The sequence below is a fragment of the Chinchilla lanigera genome, unplaced genomic scaffold (genome assembly GCF_000276665.1).
Source record: "Chinchilla lanigera isolate Chin_1 unplaced genomic scaffold, ChiLan1.0 scaffold00018, whole genome shotgun sequence".
NCBI lineage: Eukaryota > Metazoa > Chordata > Mammalia > Rodentia > Chinchillidae > Chinchilla > Chinchilla lanigera.
The window spans coordinates 25,758,938-25,778,013 of record NW_004955419.1 but is presented as its reverse complement, the minus strand read 5'-3'; the positions used below and the strand labels follow the sequence as shown (position 1 = coordinate 25,778,013).

Sequence of the window (19,076 nt, the reverse complement as noted above, 5' to 3'; positions counted from 1 at the left end):
TTGTAAATATATGTCATATTTTGTTTATCCATTGATGGACACTTGAGTAACTTTTGTATCTTCACTACTGTATTGTGAATAATACCACTATGAAAATGGGTGTACAAATATGTTTTTGATATCCTGCTTTCTAGTCTTGGTAATGTTGACTTTTGAGCTGATACTTGAGTACAATTTAAGTGCTTTCCAATGATAATCATGATGTTATATGACTTTTATTGTTTTTTGTTCTGCCTTAGGCATTGATTTCAGAGGATCCCTATTTCTTTCTTTCAGGGGATACCTGAGATTTCATGAGCAAAGATGTTTATAAACCTATTTTTAAGGGTAGGCGAAAAACTAAAAAGACTAAAATCTAAGAGTGTTCATACGTCTCAAAGTACTTTCCTTTGAAAGAGTCCAATTGTTTAAAAATCCCAAGTGTCAAGAGGAGTTTTTATACTTTCATTTATTTAACAATCTTCACCATGACTAAAATTCCTCAGGAAATGCTTCAGAAAATTCTTCATCAGGGTTGTCCCTGAGCTGCTCTGTGACATTGACACAGGCAATATTTTCTTTGGCTTACGCTGCAAGCACACTGTCACTCCTGTCCCATTGTTTCTATCTCTGACCCGTTTCATGGCTTCATCAGCCCACAGATCATTAGACTCTTCTCTAAGCATCTGCTGATACTGGCTGTTGCCCAAAATGAGCCTCCAAGATTATCTGAGTGGAGGGGGAAGAGGAGACCTAAAGTGTATTAAGCATCTAGTGTGTGTTCCAGATACATAAGTAAACAATTTTATCAATGATTTCATTTAATGCTCACAACTGCTAAGACAGCATGGTTATCCTCAGTCTGAAAAACGGGGAAAGAGGCTGGCAGAGGGAAATGATCTCACCCAAGATCTCACAGCTAGAAGGTGGGGTTTGCAGGTCATCAGGTCAGTAGTCTGTACTCCCAGACTGACTTCTTGGAGCTCAGTCGTTAAACCTGGCTCCTGTCCAGAGCACACAGTCATTACCCTCATCTCCTTGCCCAAAAATGAATAGAACTTGACCTGAGGTCCATAGCTACTACCCCGTACTCTGACTCAACCTCATTTTCTCTTGCAGTTCAACTTACTGCCCATCTTCTAATTCTTCTGATTCTTTGACTCTCATGGTTTTTTCTCCAGGTTTCTAACTCTGTCCCTTACCAGACTTAGACACACTGAGCCATGTAATAGGGTCTGCCCTACTCTTGGAATCCCTCTGGCTGCTTCTTTCTGGGGACGCAAGTGTTCCCTACCCTTGGAGTAGACGGCTATCTTTCAACTCATTACTGTTTTCTGCTTCTGACCATCCTTCCAATTTCAGGTGATTTAAAATTTCCATATAGGCTAAAGTCAACAGCATCAAAGATGTCACCTGGACTGTGCAGCCATCTCTCTGCAGCCATCTCTCTGTCCCCTTCTGGCTGCTTCTACTAAACCTGCAAAGAGCAAATCCATCACCCCAGTATCTGATTTATCTGTTCCTACAGAGAGCTGCTGGAACAATACAGAGAACCGAGCAATCTTTGGTCATATAAGAGCTGTTCTCTTCCTGGCAGCCTGGCTTTTATTTTGCCCTATGAATTTATGTGCCCTCTCACAAATTTTCTCCTTCATTGTTAAAACTCTCATTTCTTCCCCCAGCCATTTCATCTTTGTTCATTTTTTTCCTGTCAGCTTTTTAATCAGTGGTTCAGAATCATACAGAGGTGTTTTTCAATACAGTCATGTAAGATAAAAACATCTTGGTCAAGGACAAGTCACATACACCACAGTGGTCCCATAAGATTATAATGGACTGAAACTTTCATATCACCAAGTGATGTCATAGCCATCACATTGTTCTGGGCAATATACTACTCACTTGTACATGGTGGTGCTGGGGTAAAGAGCCATACTACACTTCCAGTTGTACAAGTGTAGGGCACATGCCATCATGTACAGGACATAATAACTTTTGAATTCCATTCCACAAATAAATGACTATGTTCCCAGTTTTTGTATTTAATACACTACACTTTTTATTATTATTTTAGAATGCATTATTTCTGCTTGCTTATAAAAAAAGTTTATGGCACAATGGCGTAATGTGTTAGGCTAACCCCAGCCTCATACAAAACCAGTTTACTGCATTTCTTGATGGCATCAGTGGCCACACAAAGTAACTGACCTACACCACCCAAGTTTGCATAACATGCTCTATTGTATTTGCAGAATGGACAAAATCACCTGCCAATGTACTTCTCAGAATTTATGCCTATTGTCAAGTCATGAATAACAGTACAAATGTATGCATGCACACACATGTATACTATCCTAACATAGGTGTTTTCATGTGTCTATGTCCATTAATACATATTAAGGTCTTTTCTTATTTAAAAAATAATCTCCCTTATATTTGTTTTTTTGTTTTTCACATTGCCAAGATACTATAGGAAAATTTTTAAATATAAACTAGAAATTTATAGCTGATTACAAAAAATAAAATAGTTCATAATACAAAGTATGCACCTGACTTAAAAGCAAAGAATAACTATAAAACATCTTAAAAAGAGTAGTAGAACAAATTTCTTTGAACTTAACACCCAACTCAAGAAGCATTAAAAGCCTCTATTCTTCCCCAACTACATTTCCCTCTCCTACCGTTCTGAATGCTGGTTTATTGTCATGTATATATGTATCCTTGAAAATTTTGCTATCTAGATTTACATGTTTTTAACTTCACACCAATGCTATCAGAAGGTATATATTATTTGCAACTTTTTCCTTTGCTCAAATTTGTATTTCAAATTTATCTATGATGTCATATAACTTTAATTCATTAAATTCATTAATTTCATTAATTTCATTAAATTCATTAATTTTAATTCATTAAATTCATTAAATTCATTAATTTCACTGTTCAGTGCACCTTGTTTTTTTTGTTTGTTTGTTTGTTTGTTTTGGTTTTTCTCTGGTACCGGGAACCAAACTCACGGCCTTGCGCTTGCCAAGCAGGCGCTTTTGCCGCTGAGCTAAATCCCTAGCCCCTGTGCAACTTTCTTAATACACTATAATTCTCTGCTCATTTTCCTGTCTGTGGATATTTAAGTTGTTCCTAGTTCTTGTTTTTACAAACCATGATGCTATAAACATTTTTGTATATGTCTCCTCACAAACACAGAAAAGAATTCCTCCAGGCTGGTGTTTTCCAAAGTGTGGTCCCAGACTAGCACCGTATGCAGAGACCTTTCTAGCAATAAAAAAGTAAATTCTCAGGCCCCACTCCAGCCCTTTGAGGCAGAAACTCTAAGGAAGGACCTAGGAATCCATACTTTAACAAGCCTTCTAAGTTGACCCCCAGCTCTGGGTCTACCAAGAAACAAAATTGCTGAGTTATCATGCAAATAATTTTTACTGTTATAGCAATTTTCTCCAAAAATTGTTGTATCAGTTTACACTTTGACCAACAATATATGAATGTTTCCGCTGTTTCCACCTTTCCCAACACTTGGATTTATCAGAATTTCTTGATTGCTAATCCAGTGGTTATGAAATGGCAACTTATTGTGCTTTATACTTAATTTTTTTTAAGAACAAACTTAATATGCTCAAAACTATTCATCTCCCTTACTTTTTGGAGCAAACTCTCTTTTCCTCTCCTTTTCAATTTCCCCACTTTTAAGATGTTGTACTTCCTACCATCTTGAAGTCTAGAAATCTGGGTATTACGCCTTATATATTAACCCTCTCTTCTAAATAGCACTTGTTAGTGGCTTGCAGAGACAACATTACTATTATCTATCTCAAAGAACTGCTGTATGTGTGGAAATTTCAACTTGGAGGAGATTCAAGTGTGATAGGTGATATTTTAGGTAGGTAGGGCTGGTGTTGGACTATGTCTAATTTGTATTCTAATCCATATGCTCATAGTGCCGTTTCTACTTAAGAGCTAGCAGGGATATTTTAAAATTCTATTTCACAAATAGGTAATTCCAAAAGCCTCCTCAAGACAGCTATAAATTCTGCCAATTGTTATACTAGCTCTTGCTTTGGGATCCCACTTCTGATTAATTAGTTCTGTTAATGGATTTTCTTGCTGTTTTTCTGGTGTTGACTCTGTGTATAGTGTTTCTCTAGAAGTAAAACTCAGATCTTTTCCAGAATTTCTACACATAAATTATGGATAATACTTTCTCAGGTTCAAGAAACGTATTTTAAGTGACAGCTGGTGATGTTTTCCCTTTTGCTCCTTAGGCCATGGAGATAAGGGTGTCTCCAAAGAGTTGTAAAGAAAAATGTTGGAAGGAACCTGGTTCCTGAGAGTTTGTGAAGTAATTACCCTATTAGTCCCAGATTACTTATAACTGGGATTATCATGAGAGAGAAATAAACTCTTTGTTAAACCACTGGTATTTGCACAGGGCGCAAAAATTATGGCTCAAATGAAAAATAGGTGAAAAAAGAGTCAGAAGTATTTTTTACAATGTTAATGTTTTATTAACATTTACATTTGATTTTTTTATTTTAAAGATGTAAAAAAATAACAAAATAACAGCATAGACAAAAACAAAGCAACACAAAAACAATAAAAATGATACAGGGTTTCAAAACAAAATGATAGGAATTGACATTGGTTATTATATTACATATTGTTATTTTCAACAAAGTTGCTCAGATTACCAGATGTAAGAATGCTAGACTGATCAAACCATCAAAGAGAATATCAAATAACTTTAAAAACATTAGAAATGATACACTAAACAAGATAGTAGGAATTCACCAATGGTTGTTTTATTGCATATTGTTATCTTCAAATTAGTTGCTCAGATTACCAGACATACAGGGACTTAGTGTGAAACGCCTATGTTCTGAGGATACTAAAATAAGCCAAGAGCTCTAAGATCACAAATTATTTATTTCATGTTCATTTCTTGACTCATTCAACTTGGAATGCTTCCTCATAACCTCACAGACCTGGTGATGGTGATGCCCAGTCTCTAAGGACTTAATTCTTTCTATCTTGCAGTTTTTCTTTTACCACCTTCTAACTTCACCTTTGTCCACAAATACTTCCTTCAGTATTTTCCAATTCCTAATCCTGAAAGGGAAAATCTAATTGACCTACCTCAACTTTTCATGCAAGACCACATTGTAGATGCCTAAACAATCTGTGGATTGGGTGCTTTTGGGCTGTGTCTGGTCTAGTAGGCTATGGTTATGGAAAAACATACCCTGACCTCTCAGAACATAGTGTCAGTTGAATAATTTCACCCTGAGAAGGCTGTCACTATCATGTGCACTATAGTAGCTTGACTTGGTTTATTGGGCCAATTGTAGGGAAGCAGGCTTGGTAGACTCAATTCTTCTTGATCTCCTTAGTGCCTAGAACAATGTCTGGTTTACTAGAAACTCAGAAAACTCTTCTTGAGTGAATTAACATTAAACATTCATTGACAGGGGTGAGAGGTAAAATTCCCAAGAAAAAGACTATGTCAAAACTTCCAAGGTTGATATCCAGAGCCAAGTGTCTAGTTTCATCTTTTTCTGAACTTCAATGCAAAAGACAGAGGGAGAGAAAGAAAATCAACACAACCCCAAGGAAGGTTTATTTTTTTTCCTTTCCTTTAGAAAGCAGCTGTCAGTTTAACTTATCCCAAAATACTGTCAGTGATGAGCATGACTGAAAATGCATTTTATCTGTAATTAGAGAGATTACATTAAACACTATTATTTGCAGACACACATTGAATTAACCCTATTCGAGGCTAGCAAATAGTAGAGCCTGCCTATTTTTCACCTCAAAAGTTTTAGAAAATTGTGACAGTTGACACACAAGGGACAATGCTGACAAGATTTCTTTCCATCAAATGCCAGACAGTAATTGTAATTGCCTTTAAAAATGTTTTAAGCAGTTTCGTTAGTAAATCAGAAGTTGCCACAAATCATGCTGATAGTTTCTAAACATGGGGGTTGTTGACTGTGCATTCCAATATGAGTTTAATGAATTGATTTTCTAAGGAATTCAACTTTGCATCTGTTTTCAGGTGTAATTAGTTCACTCTGCTTAATGTGATTAGCATGGATATCAGTGGATTATACATGATGCTCCTTATTTATTCACTTCATTTTAATCTGCCGCAATGTCCATTGGGAAATTATAAAACAGATTTTGGGGGACATATCTTGCTGATGGCTCTGATCACATTGGATTTCTGCAAAAACAAAAAAAATCATGGTAGGAATTTAGTGATTATTCACAGACTGCAGCAATGTACTTTTGTCTGAGGGATTTACTGAAGTTTACATAGCCCCTGCCTTAAGGAGTTTATAATCCAGAGGAGAAAATGAGACAAACATTCCAGTGCAAGTCACTCACAAGGAAGGATGGATGTCTTCAGGTTCTTTCTCTCAACACCACTCCTCACTCTCCTAAAACATGTCAGTGACCCTCTTTGTGCTTATGCTTTCCATCTCCTGAGCAGTTTCACACATGGTGTCATCTACAGCTCCCAAATCTGTATCTCCAGCTCAGTCCATTCCCCTGAGCTCCAGACGCCTCTAGATATCTTTATTTGGATATCCTAAAGATACAGGCCCTCCTAAAATCCATGCTTTTCCTCCCAATTCACTCCTCTCCTATCTTCCCAACTTGTGCCTTCCCAACCTCTTCTATCCACTCATACAAGTTAAACTACTACTATGAATCTCAGGACAGGAAAGCAGTCATCTATTTTCTGTAATTCTCAAACTCTAGTATTCATTTAAGAATGTATTGCAATCATCTGGATAGCTAGTTGAAACAGGGTTTGTTTGGTTTTTTTTTTTGTGTGTGTGTGTGTGTGTGTGTGTTTACTTTTTTCTTTGTGTGTTTGCTTGCTCTGCAGTACTGGGGATTGAAGCTATGACCCTGAACATGCTGGGTAAGTGCCCTGCCACTGAGCTACCTCAGCCCGAAACTGTTTTTGATACTTGTGCAAAGAGATTCTGATTCCATGACCTGGAGTGGTATCCATGAATTTGTATTTCTAACAAGTTCACATATGACATCAATGCTGTTTTCCAGGAACTGAATTCCAAAACCCCTGGAGAATGAACAGAATACAGGCACACTTCCACGAGCCACCAAATTACTACTATGTGAATAATCATTGCTAGGGAATGAAGGCCCAGGAAGCAAAATTTCCCTAAGGAGAGTATCTTGCATTAGTCAGAGGCAACATGAATAAGTGAAACCACATGTTTTTTAATTATTCCTTCATCCGTTAACTAGGTCCCTATCTTTTGAGTCCCTATCTTTTGCTAGGTACGGTGAGTGCATGGCTAGAGTGAAACTATGACACAATATGCAGTATGTTTCCAATCTTGCTTTCGTTGCACCTTAGCCATCTCATCCTTAAAATGTGTGTAACAGTGCCACTGTATGTAGACTTTTTTTTTTTTTTTTTTTTTTTTGGTTTTTCTCCGGTACCGGGGACCGAACTCATGACCTTGCGCTTGCCAGGCAGGCGCTTTTGCCGCTGAGCTAAGTCCCCAGCCCCTGTATGTAGACTTTATGAAAGGTAACAAATGGAGAAGTTTATTATATGCCTGGGTCGGTGCCTGGCACACTGATTCTCAATAAGGACACTTAATAAATTGTAGTTAGTTCTTATTATTTTTATGCTAGAATTATCTACTGTAAATTGCTTGCAAATGCTGATTTATTTATTTGGTTAGTTAGTTAGTTAGTTAGTTAGTTAGTCATTGAAGGGTGCTGGTGAATCAACACAGGACCTCATGCAAGCAAAATGCACACTCTACTACTGAGCTATCCCCTCAGCTTTTGTTATTATTTTTAGCACTATGTCATGGATTCCCTCAGTGAGCTTAACTAGATAGTCTTAAACAATATAGAAGAGACTTCAAATAGCTAAAGAGCTGATGGAATTTAGAAGGATGTAGAATGCAAAGTTTCATTTATTTGTCAAGATCATTGGTGCTTGGGTATTAATAATAGTTCATAAACCTCCCTCTCCAGAAAGCCTTTTTCCACATTAGTAACTGTTTTACGGTGTGTGTTTTTTCCAGGTAAATTGGAGCTGGCTCAGAAACCAAGAGGACTGACAAACTCTGATCATACCTATTAAATTTTAGGACTGCAAGTGTCTTCTCTAAAAAGGAATGGATGTGGATATAAAAAGAAAACTCCACTTAGCATTAAAGACAAAAGTGAAGTACAGCTACGGAAGGCTATAAAGTCTTTTAAAAAGGTATTAATTTGAATTTATTGATGTGGAAAAAATTACAGAGATGGGAATATGTACTTGATTTTTTGTTGGAGAGTATAATTTTATGTTTTTATGGGTATCTTGTAGAAAAAATCCGGAAAGGTATATACTGAATTATTAACAGTATTTCTCTGTGGAATAATTATCAATCTTCAAAGATTAATCTGTATTTTCTAGATTTTATGCAGTGACTACATGTGATTGGTGTAAGGATTTAGAAGGCAGAGAATGAGCCCACAAAACCTGTGAGGATAAAGTACATAGTAGAAGCCCTCAGGCGATGTTCCCCAAGCTTGGATGCATATTAGTATCACCTGGGTAGCTTTAGAACTATCTAAATGACCAGGCTGCCCCTTGGACCGACTAAACCAGGATTGTGACCCAGGATTCAGTATTTGTTTAAAGGTCCCAGATGTTTTCAATGTGTAGCCCATGTTAAGAACCATTACCTCAAGAGAACTTCTCCTGCATTTCTTGCTACTGGGAAGCCACTTTGGGGTTCTGGCTTATGGAGTCTCCAGGGGTTCCCACAACTAACCTAGTCACCAGGAAAGAGACAACAGTGTTCCTTGGTTCCCACTATCAACATGGCTTTATCCAATTTTGAAATGGGTTAGGAATTACTTTGGCTAAGGGATAGATATAGGCAGAAAAGGTAGGAGGAGGGTAGCAGTTAGAACCTCTGGGTCCTTGGTGAGGTCTGTCATCTAAAAGCTGTGTGATGTTGGATGATTTACTTTTCTCTGAGCCTATGGTTCCTCACAGCTCTGTCTCTCTGAGTTGCTGTTAGGATTAAGCAATGAAAGAAATGAAAATATATGAAAAAGTAAATATGTGTAACTAAAATATGTAAAAAAAAAGTTTTGTAAATGTAAAGTGCTATGTAAGTGCCATCATTTTACTTTGGAACTAATAACATAAAGAATACGCTCAGGGAAAGATGGTATCTGAAGACACAAAAAAGTTTGACTTTGTCTCCCAAAGGAGATCTAGGCTTCTGCATGGACAGGGAGAACTATAGTCAAAGAAAATTAAATAAGGGGCAAATTCATAGGCTTAAATTAAAAGCAACTTGACAGACCAAACATGAAACTTTTCTTTCTCAGAACTCCAGAGAAGAGATTCAGAAAGATCTTAATTTTGCTTTTCAGATGGCTTCCAGGAATTTATCCCAAAGCAGTGATGCCCCAGAATAAATAGGTTTTCCTCTCATAATTAAGCCAGAGGTTCTGGGAATGAGCTGAGTACAAGGCTGAATTCATTACTGAGATTGCTTGCAATTTAATTCAGGTTTCAAGGAGGTGGTTCCTATGTGTCATCGGAAAAGAATCCTTGCATCTAGACAACGGTCTACATATGCCTCTAGATTGACTTTGAAATGGGGACTTTTTGCTCCCTCTTGACTTAATTTATTCTTCGAAAATAATAGGCCTTGGAAGAAACTTCACTGCAGCACTGTCTATGCGGGGAGCTCAGCATCAGGTGGGACCATCTGAGACATCATTCAACCGGGTAGAGACTGCAGAGTGTTCAGTGTCCCTTGGGCATAGAAACCATGAATTTTTCTTCTTTATATTCCCTGCATGTCACACAGTGCTGGGCTCAAGAGAACACAGTAAATCATTGTTTTGGATGCTTCTCTTGAAAGCACAGTTCCTAGTGCATTGGAAAAAATTAATAAATAATTGTGGAATGCACAGCATTGTCATCAGGCCTAAAATACTGAAAATGTCTACTTTGTGCAAGGGTGTTTTTCTTTTGTTCATCTCAGCAACGTCTCCCATGAACTACATTTATTTCCCAAATTCTCCAATAAACCAAAATACTTCTATGGTGTGGGCTATGTGTGTTATATAATCCAAACCTCACTACTTCAGGAAGAATGACTATTTCATTCTTCCAGGAAAAAGATAAAGGAAATCTACGTAAGAAAAGAAGCTGGGAGACAAGCACAAAGCCTTTAGACCCTGTTTCTGGTTTAGACACCTAGGTGGATAAAGATACTGTAAGACATACAAAGGACTTGTAGTTTTGAGGGGGAAATATGATGAGTTTAGTTACGGACATGCTGCACTGTACTCATCTGCCATCCAAGAGGAAGTGTTAGTTAAATAAATGAATGTGAACCTCAAAGAAAATACCTGTATAGTGTATACATATTCTTGAGAACCACCAACACATGATAGCAACAAAAATCTAAAAAGAAGGCAGTACAAGGAGAACAGTGAGAGAAGTTTTAGAGGGAAGGAGATGGCCAAGGGAAAGCAGCAGATTTAGGACAAAAGTGAAATAGACACACCTAGTATACAAGGAGAGAGGGTGGCATAAAAAAGGACATGAGGTCAAAAGGGAGATTTTAAAGATTGGAAAGACATTAAATGCTAACAGGAGAGAGAGAAATAACAAGATGAACCCCCAGGCACTTCTGTATCTTTCTGTCACCACATCTGACCACTGCAACCTTGAGAGAGTAATGCTAACTTTCAAATTTAAAGTAAGTTTCTTTGGTCAAGTCTAACTCAAAAACCTTACAAAGAAATGGAATCTTAGTAAGTGCAATTCTCAGTTTATGCATGTTGACGTAGCATAATCCAGCGTTGTCTATCCCACACTGCAATTAACCTGGTACTCACACACATGCTTCTGTAACTTCACTTAATATCCAAATAAAAACCATAGCAAGACCATACTTCTACATAACATGACTCAGCTAATGAGTTTTGCCACTCACCTGGCACTAAACTGAGTCTTCAAAGGTCATTACAAAATTCTATCAGGTCAGCTGCTTCATAAATTGTGTTCATTCTCTGTAAAATGAGTTCACTGGCCCAGAAGCAAGGATGTTGGTATACCATAATGTCATGATGATTAAGTAATTCTGCAAAAACAATGAACATTCCCCCTCCAAGGTGAGAAGGGTCCAATATAATTAGCCTGAACTAAGTGGCCTGAAAAATGGTGCCAGTCTCCAGGTGGCACTGGTCTTTGCTGTTGGCACTTGGAGATTCAACCATGGAAGTAACCCAACTGGCTTTCATAATAGAAAGTCTGTGTTGCTGGATAACATCTAACCTGCAGCAGTGGCTACTTTATTTATGGGCGCAATGGGCAAGGACAGGAGTGACTGGGTGAAGTGTCTGACTGATAATGGCAAAGTAGGTCATCTTGTCTACCTCATTTAGTAAGATCCTTCTCTCCTCAACGTGTCCTTCTATTAAAGCATCCACCTGAGAAACCAATATTGTCATATTTTGGGATCATTTGGAGGGAATAGTTTTGAAGAGACCTGAACGCTGCTATCCACAGTGAAAAACTGGGGAAAACTACAGAGATATTTAAGTGAGATTTTATTAATTTTTTTGAAATATGCTTTTATAATGTAAACCTCTCCCACTAGTCCCATGGAATTTTGAATAAAATTGCCACTTCTCATCTACTTGTGGAAAAAAATGGAATTTGTGTGTGTGTGTGTGTGTGTGTGTGTGTGTGTGTGTGTTTGCAGTACATAATGTTCACATTCCTTGTGTGGAGTGAACACGTGTATATAACACATTTCAATTCCTTTTTTCACTCCCTTCTCTTCCTCTCCCTCCCCATTTCCTTCATTTCTTAATCTCCTTCCCATTTGAGGAAGGTCTATCTCCCTGCTTGCTATTATTTACGTCTTACTTTTGCTCTTTATGTGTATGTTTATCATGTAAGAGTTTATCATAGAACAGTTTATCATACAAGAGAAACCATGGTTTGATACTGGGAAGATGTTGGTGTTGGGTGAAGCTTCAATAGGAGAGGTATGGCTACTCCCAGGAAGCCTGTTACACCCCAGTGACATTAGGGAATAAAACAATGCAAAGCACTGTTAGTAAAGAGCAGTTAGCAGCTTCTGCCCTCTGAGAAGACACTTTGAAACAGATGGTTCTTTGTTTCAGGGTGATAAAGCCATGAATTGGCCCTTAGTTACACAAATATAAAACAAGCTTCCACCTGTTACTCTTGGGAAGATGTGTGGTATAACCTAAATGCAAATATTTCAACTTAAAAAGCCAAGTGTCTATCCTATAATATAAATTGTCCTGGAGAAATTTTAGCAGCCAAAACTATGCATCTACAGACTTTGCTGCTTCTTTGAGAGAAATGTTTGTTTTCTTCATACACAATTAAACGGGATGATCTAAACCTAGAAACAGCCACTTATTCCTGTGGAGACATTTGTGCCCTTATGTATAGAAATAGGAAGCTGTGAGCCAGAGAAAAGCAGGAGGGACATATAAGTAAGATCTTCACATTACCCTGCAACAGGCTAGGGAAAGATCAGTCTCATGCTGGGCTTGTAGTCCTAGCACTCTAGGAGTCTGAGGCAAGAGAACCACAAGTTCAAACCCAGCCTGAGCAATTTAGTGAGAACTTGTCTCAAATTTTATAGAAAAATGGCTATTTAATGTTCTGCACATGAGCCATGGGATTAAGAACATGGGCTCTAGAGTTAGACTGCTGCCATCTGAATTCCCCTCTACCATTTGCAAGCTGTTCTGCCTTAGCATAGCACCTAGATTTTCTGTCCTTTGCTTTCTTCATATTAAAATGGGAAGGAGGCTAAGGTGTTTGGCAAGCTTGAAGGAGGTATACAAAGACGTTAGCACGATGTTTGGCACATACCAATGTCAGTAAATTTTAGATATCATTATCTTGGTATTAAGGCTCAATAATCTAGAAAATAGTAATTTTGGGTTATTCACGATAAAACTGTCAGAACCAGAAGGTGAGATCACATTCTTACGGGCAGTTTGGTGTCTCAGTCACTTTCCTCATTGCTGAGACAAATACCAGACACCCATGACTTAAAGGAGGACAGGTTTACCTTGGCTCATGTTTACAGTCCATGGTTGGCTGGTTGCAGGGCAGGAGTTACGCAGCAGAGAGATACGGAGGAGGAAAGTTGCTCACGTCATGGCAGCCAGGAAACAGAGACAGAGAAGGGAGGTACATCCTTCCCAGCCACGCCTCCAGTGACACACCTCTTTCAACCAGACCTTACCTAAGGTTGCATCTAGCCACAATGCCCCTGTGACTCAATCACCTTTCAAATGCCCCGCCTCTGAGGGGCATGTGGCTGAGGCTTTGAGGAAACATCTAGACGTAAACCATAACAGTTGGGCTCTCTTCACAAGAACTGAAAATTCCAGTGCCATTTGTCTGAAGAAGCTGAGAATCGCAGGGATGGATGATAAAATAAGCTAAGGATAAACAATGTGAGAAAGGGGCCAAAAATTAGTGAGACAAAATTACCTAGAATGAAGTTCCAGATCTACCGAAAGAAAAGGAGAAACAATCTTTGAGATTAATGGTGGGACTTCTGGGACGTTGCCAATAAGACCCTCCAAAACAGAAGAAATGATGGCTAATTCAATTCTGCTTACTGGAGAAGCTTCAAGATGGCAAAAACATGTGGGGAAGGGACAGAGGTATTGGAATTGCACTATCTTAGACTTGCTCACAGTTTGTGAGGAAAACATTAACTAGGATACATTTTCATGCTTTGTTGTGTAATAAACTACTCTAAAATGGTGTGGCAATGAATAACAATTCTGAGTACAACAACTGTGTTATACTCACAGTTTCTGTGCATGAGGAATTTAGACCAATCACACCAGGGATGATTTGCTTCTGCTCTGTGATGTCTAGTCCTTGGCCGTGAAGTCCTGAAGGCCAGGAGTGACACAATAGCTGGAATTATAATTACCTGGAGTTATGTTTGCACTTGGTGTCTATTTATGCTGGGCCACAGTTGGGCTCAGGGCTGGAAGAAGGACAAGTGACCTCTCCTTGTGGTGTCTGTTTTTGCAGGAACTAGTTTGAATTTCCACACAGCTTGGTGGCGGGGTCCAAAAAGTGAGTATCCCACGAGAACCAAGCAGAAACTTTATCACTTTTCATCATTTGACCTGGAAGTCACACAGCATCACTTCTTACAAAGTCACAGGCCCACCTAGATGCTAGGAAAGAGAATATAGATTCTACATTTCTGCAAAAGGACAAATAATATTGTAAAAATAAAATGAAAAGAGCATATTGAATGAGAGTAATTTTTTTGGTCACTTGTGGAAATATAGTCTACCTCCAATAAATGTTACTATTAATGAATGCTTTTGTCTGGACTGGAGAATTCTTTTCATGTTCCTCAACAGCTAATACTCAAATGTTAATGAGCAAGGCATTGCTCTAGTTGGGAGTCCAATAGCACAACACAACCTTTTTTAAAAGTTAGATTGGGAAATGTAGGTTGGATGACATATAAAATTTCTTCTAGAACCAACATTGTGAAAATGGCCATGCTCCCAAAAATATTGTATAGATTCAGTACAATCCAAATTAAAATATCATTAGTAAAGCTCACAGATCTAGAGAAAACGTTCCTAAAATTCATCTGGAACCAGAAGAGTCCCAGAATAGCAAAAGCAATCCTGAGTAAAAAAAGCAAGGCAGGTGGAATCACAATCCCTGACTTGAAATTATACTACAAAACTACTGTTATAAAGTCAACATGGTATTGGCAAAATATCAGGGCTGAAGATGAGTGGGACAGACTGGAAGATGCAGTCACAACCACAAACACTCTCAGCCACTTTATCTTTGACAAAGGGGCCGAACATGTTCATTGGAAGAAAGATAGCCTCTTTAATAAATGGTGCTGGAAAAACTGACTTGCCACATGCTGAAGACTCAAACTAGACCCATGTCTATCACCATGCACCAAATTAAACTCAAAATGGATTAAAGATCTAAAATTTAAAACAGAAACATTAAATCTACTGGAAGATAGAGTAGGTAGAAATCTTTAAGACATAGGGGTAGGCAGAGAGTTCATGAATAAAAACCAAACTGCATGAGAAATTCTTCAAAATCAACAAATGGGATCTCAGTTTATTGAAAAGTTTTTGCACATCTAAAGAACCCACTACCAGAGTAAAAAGAAAACCCACAAACTGGGAAAAAATTTTAGCCAACTGCCCCTCAGACAAAGGACTTCTATCTCAAATATACAAAGAATTTTTAAGAATCAGGCCCCCAGGGACTGGGGATTTAGCTTAGCAGCACAGCACCTTGGCAAGCACAAGGTCATGAGTTTGTTTCCCGGTACCAGAAAAAATAAAAATAAAAAAATAAAAATCAGGCCCCAAAATTCAAAGACCCAATCCAAAAATTGGCATCTGAGATGAATACACATTTCTCACATGAAGAAATACAAATGGCAAATAAATACATGAAGAATAAATACATGAATCATTAGTCTTTGAGAAATGCAAATTAAAACAACACTGAGATTCCATCTTACTCCAGAAAGAATAGCTATCTTCAAGAAATCAACCATGAACAAATGCTCAAGGGGCTGTGGGGAAAAAGGAACCCTACTCCACTGTTGGTGGGAGTGTAGACTGGTGCATCCACTGTGGAAATCAGTCTGGAGATTCCTCAGTAAACTAGGATTAGAGGTTCCATTCAACCCAGCTATTCCCCTTCTGGGTGTTTTTGCAGAAGAACTAAAAACATCATACCACAATGATATATGTGCACCCATGTTTAAAGCACCCGAATTTGTAATAGCTAAATGGTGGAAACAACCCAAATGCCGATCAGCTGAGGAATGGATAAAAAAGCTGTGGCATTTTTATATAATGAAATATTATTTGGCTATTAAGAAAAACAAACTCGGCACTTTTATAGGTAAATGGTCACCACTAGAGACCATACTCATAAGTGAAATAAATAAGACTCACATGTGTAAACATCTTATTGTCTCCCTAGTATAAGAACCTGAAAGAGTAAATGAAATCTAAAAGGTACACTAGATAGTGAGAAAGGGAAAGAAACTGCTCAGAAGGAAAGAACAACTGGGATGAAGGAACGGAGAAAATAAAGAAAAAGGGAATATATATATATACACACACAAAAAAAATGGCTGAGATAATTGTACTATTAATTTCTATTGGTTTCTTGAAAGGAACAGTTGATATTTAATTGTTTGATCATTCTTGCATGTCTTCATTTGTTTATCTGAGTAGCCAATATGAAGATAACAGTATGTAATACAACATCCATTGTTAATTTCTTTTCACCTTGTCTGAAATTCTGTACGGTTTTTGTTTCATTTAGGCTGTGTGTTTGTTAAATATATTTTGGTTCTCTTATCTCTAAAAATAAAATTTTAAAAAGTTTCTTCTAACAGAGAGTGGAAGAACAAAGACAAAACATCATTTTGGAAAAAATTAGAAACAGTAGGAGCAGGCCCTGTGCAGAGGAGCAACAAAACCTAACAGAGGCAGAGTGGAGAACAGGGAGAGGTCAACAGAAACTCCTGAAGGAAATGAACGGTTTCTGTGAAATGCAAAACCTTGGCTGCCAGGCGTGGTGGTACAGGCCTGTGATCCTAGCACTCAGGAGGCTGAAGCAGGAGGATTACCGCAAATTGGAGGCCAGCCTGGGCAATATAGTGAGTTCAAGGCCAGCCTAAACTACATCCTGAGACCCTATCTCAAGCCCCTCCCAACAAAAAAATAAAACGACTAAATTAATCAATCTTAATTTACAATGAATAGATAGAAAACTGTTTTTCCATCAAGAAGGCTATTAACTGAGAGAAATTATTTATTTTTAGTAAATATTAAATTAATTATTCTGCTACATTAAAGAGTGAAAGCTCTAGTGGGGACTATATAGACCATAATTCTAAGAGATGGTGATATCTCAGAATCATATCATGATTTAATATTATAACTTATAATTGTGTTATGGGTATACCATATTTATTATTTATTATATGAAGACATTTGTCTTTATTCTTTAATATTTTCTCTTTTTTTTATTACGTTAAATATCCAGCTTCCTAATTTGTGTTGTCTCTGAATCTAGGTTATGCTTTCTGGGGTTTGACAAACTATTTAGTCATCACTTCCTGGAACATTTTAGCACCAGGTGGCAGCAAAACTGAGGGCTGAGATAAAATTCTTGGCAGGGAAGTAAACACCTAATTAAGAATTTACTTCAAAGCTCAGGATGGCCAATAAGGAGTAGCAAATACATTTCTTCCTAACTTTGCTTGTTTTTATTTAGCTATCTTGTGTTGTGTGGTTGCTTCTCTCTCTCTGTCTCTCTCCCCTCTGATTTTTTAAATTGTGCATATACCCTACTCTCCCTCTCATCTGCCCCCACCCTTTACACACACACACACACACACACACACACACGCACGCACGCACATTTTTGGGGGGAGTACTGTGAATCGAACTCAAGACCTCACACTTGCCAGGCAGGTACTCTGCCACTGAGCTATGTCCCCAGTTCCTTCATGTATATTCTTGCAGATACAGAGAAAAGCTAATCAGTAGAATGGACTCTGCTGGAAGTTAGCTTTGGAAGAGCAAGAATTAGGGTAGCCCAGCTGATAGAGAGCCAGCAGCGTAACCCAAATCACAATCTGTTAGGACAATCTGGAATCTAAAGAAACAGAGATCTTGCACAAAACAATAAATCTGAAGGACTAGGAGCAAAGCCAAAGTCAGGTAGCGGAAGGGGTCAAAGAGATGAAAAGCAGCAGCAGGTAGGAAACATAACAGTGGCTCACCTTAAGAGGTCAGCAAGGAGTGGTGCTTGGTTATTTTGAGCTGCACTAGAGACAGAGAGGAACTAGATTCATGCTGTCTTCTTAAATGCATCCAAGAGGTGAACACTTGAGATCTAAAATATTCTCCATTTTTTAAGGGCTGCCCAAAAAATAGAGTGATGGGAACCCTTTCCGGTTTTATCCTCTACTTGTTCTAAACTGGTTGTTTGCAAGCTTGAGATGACTCTCTCACTGAGCATGTGAGTGCTGATATAGTCTTGCTGCAAGAGATGGTAGTGATTTGGAGTGGCAGGCCCAATTTGCTCTTATTTAAGAAACACTGCCTTAGTCAATTCAGATTTTGTCTGTCCAGAGCCTAGTACTTATGTTGTCAACCTGAGTAGAGATGCATACTTTTAAAACGTAAGTACAAAATATTTTTAAAATCCATTAAACAGATTTTTAGAGAGTAACTCAAAACTGCTAAGCACCTTTATTTTCAGAGGCTTCCTTAATCATGATGTAGTTCCAAATAGTATTTTTCAATAATTGTATTTCGCAAGCATCTTTAAAAATGGATAGAGAGATTTTAGGCATTTTCAATCTTTTTTTCCTAGTTAATATAATGGCCCAAGTTCAGTCCTTGGAACAGGTATCAAACTCTCAATTTAGACACCATATTTGAAGAATCTTTTAAAGGAGTCTATTGTAATCTTTTTTTATTCCTGAAGCTTTCTGAACAGCTGCATATTTCACTGTATGGCTGTAAAAATGGCTTTTCATGTCATACGCCTAAAGAAGAAACAGCAGTCTTTGTTCGGAGAGCATGTCAGAAGATTCACAGGTGTTAACAGGTAGAAAGCTTCCACCTTTTGCTCTTAGGAAGAAGAGATCTATTGTGGGTAGTATCTGCCTCTTGAGATGTAGTTGTGCTTATGTCTGGCCTTGCAAACCAGGAGGTGGACTGTCTTCACAGAACAGGCTTTCACAGACAATTAGCAACAAGATGGAGTCAATGTTGTGCATGGAGAGTGGTTATGAGTATCCAAAGAGGCCTCACAGGGGACCCTGGTGTGGTCTTCAGGAGCTGTACTTGAAGAATCTGATTTAGCAGCATGGTAAGAAGTCTCTCTCTGTTTCTGTCTATTCTCTCTCTCTTTCTCTTTCTCTCTCTCTCTCTCTCTCTCTCTCTCTCTCTCTCTCTCTCTCTCT

General features: G+C 38.1%; 1 long non-coding RNA gene across 1 annotated transcript; it reads right to left on the bottom strand.

Annotated features, from left to right (window-relative positions):
- Positions 1-6,115: 6,115 nt before the first annotated feature.
- Positions 6,116-13,245, bottom strand: LOC102014784. The gene is made up of 3 exons (XR_260657.1): positions 13,125-13,245; positions 10,998-11,144; positions 6,116-6,211 (listed from the first exon to the last, which is right to left on the bottom strand). It is a non-coding gene; the product is annotated as an uncharacterized LOC102014784 (long non-coding RNA).
- Between the last annotated feature and the right edge of the window lie 5,831 nt (positions 13,246-19,076).